The sequence below is a fragment of the Symphalangus syndactylus genome, chromosome 2, assembly GCF_028878055.3.
Source record: "Symphalangus syndactylus isolate Jambi chromosome 2, NHGRI_mSymSyn1-v2.1_pri, whole genome shotgun sequence".
Lineage (NCBI taxonomy): Eukaryota > Metazoa > Chordata > Mammalia > Primates > Hylobatidae > Symphalangus > Symphalangus syndactylus.
In genome coordinates, this window is record NC_072424.2 from 86,635,737 (window position 1) to 86,637,958 (window position 2,222).

The window sequence follows — 2,222 nt, forward strand, 5'->3', positions numbered from 1 at the left end:
TCGTTGATCTGTCTAATATTGACAGTGGGGTGTTAAAGTCTCCCACTATTATTGTGTGGGAGTCTAAGTCTCTTTGTAGGTCTCTAAGGACTTGCTTTATGAATCTGGGTGCTCCTGTATTGGGTGCATATATATTTAGGATAGTTAACTCTTCTTGTTGCATTGATCCCTTTACCATTATGTAATCCCTTTACCATTATGTAATTGGTTTAAAGTCTGTTTTATCAGAGAGTAGGATTGCAACTCCTGCTTTTTTTTTTTTGCTTTCCATTTCCTTGGTAAATATTCCTCCATCCCTTTATTTTGATCCTATGTGTATCTTTGCACATGAGATGGGTCTCCTGAATACAACACACTGATGGGTCTTGACTCTTTATCCAATTTGCCAGTCTTTTAACTGGGGCATTTAGCCCATTTACATTTAAGGTTAATATTGTTACGTGTGAATTTGATCCTGTCATTATGATGCTAGCTTGTTATTTTGCCCATTAGTTGATGCAGAAAAACAGCAAATTTTACCTCAATTAACAAATCTTCTGGTGATGAGGTTCATTTATACAGTAATTAGTGGACATTAAAATAAAGGAAGTGGCTTCCTCGCTGGGCTCGGAGGTGGTGTATTAATCTGTTTTCATGTTACTGATAAAAACATACCCGAGACCGGGTAATTTACAAAAGAAGAGGTTTAATCAGACTCACAGTTCTACATGGCTGGGGAGGCCTCACAATCATGGCAGAAGGCAAGAAGGAGCAAGTTACATCTTACATGGATGGCAGCAGGCAAAGAGAGCTTGTGTGGAAAAACGCCTGTTTTAAAAACCATCAGATCTCGTGAGACTCATTCACTATTGCAACAACAGCGCAGTAAAGGCCTGCCCCAATAATTCAATCACCTCCCACTAGGTTCCTCCCATGACATGTGGGAATTGTGGGAGTTACAATTCAAGATGAGATTGGGGTGGGGACACAGCCAAACCATATCAGGTGGCTGGCAGAGACATGACTAAATGCACCAAGAAGGTATGAGTCATCAGTAAATATGGGACCCAGTATGGTGCCTTTCTCAGGAAAATGAAGAAAACTGGAATCAGCCTGCAAGTAACATTTTGCTCCTTCTGTGGCAAAACCAAGATGAAGGGGTGATGTGGCACTGTGGCTCCAGCATGAAAATGGTAGCAGTGGTGCCTGGACCTACAACCCCAAAGTAAAGTCAGCTATCAGAAGAGTGAAGGAATTGGAAGACCAGTAGAGGCTCCATTTCAAACATTACTGGCCTATAATAAATAGGTTAACTTATGTGATTATTTTTAAGGGATCATGTGACCCAGCACTGCCTTCCTTGGGCCAGGATGCCCCAGGGCACAGCTTCTTCTGCCTTGGGTCCACTGAAGGTGAACACAGCAACTCCCCAAAGCTGTGCCTCCCAGGTCCCTCTTCTGTCACAGACTCTCCACTTTCCAAACCCTCCTTCCTCTCTTGAAGGAGGGAGCCTCCAGTCCCCGCCAGCCATGTAGTCTTTGGCCCTATGAAAGGATAAGGTAACCAACTTATTTACACAAAGTGATACCTAGCCAATCTTTTGGCTTCTATCTTTAAGTGGAATGTGTCTTTTATCATCAACTGCTTAAAGGAGTTTCAGGCCTCAGTAGGAAGAGCTGGAGATGTTCCATTTTCAGGACAAGGGCTCTGGGTCAGTGAGTGCACCTGGAATTGTCCCAGGCCTATCTGCTGATCTTGGGGTTTTTAGGGAACCCTGGGGTGGGGAGCCAGAAGCCTAATGGTTCCCTGCTTCTTCCAACAGGGGTAACCCAGCAGGATTGGGCCTGGTACCAAAACAGCCTGTGGGAGAAGGAACTCCTGCCTCTTTTTGCCAGTCTTTCATATTCACTTCCCTACCTAAAGACAGATCCATCTGCTTCCTATCTCCTTACATGAGTCTTTGCCTTGCCTGCCCTTGACCCCAAGACTCTTAGCTACATATATTATCATACCACAGTATTTAAAGTCATGTTTAATCATTTCTTGGTACCAAACTTCCTGGCTGATATGGTTTGGATATTTGTCCCATCCAAATCTCATGTTGAAATGTGATCCCCGGTGTGGGAGGTGGGGCCTAGTGAGAGGTGTTTGGGTCATGGGGGTGGATCCCTCATGAATGGCTTGGTGCCCTCCCAGTGGTAGCGAGTTTATGGGAGATCTGATTGTTAAAACAATCTCAGCAC

The 2,222-nt window shown here is 44.2% G+C and overlaps 1 pseudogene; it reads left to right on the forward strand.

Moving 5' to 3' along the window:
* The first annotated feature begins 999 nt into the window (after positions 1–999).
* LOC134735846 (large ribosomal subunit protein eL43-like) lies at positions 1,000–1,249 on the forward strand (annotated as a pseudogene).
* The last annotated feature ends 973 nt before the right edge of the window (positions 1,250–2,222 follow it).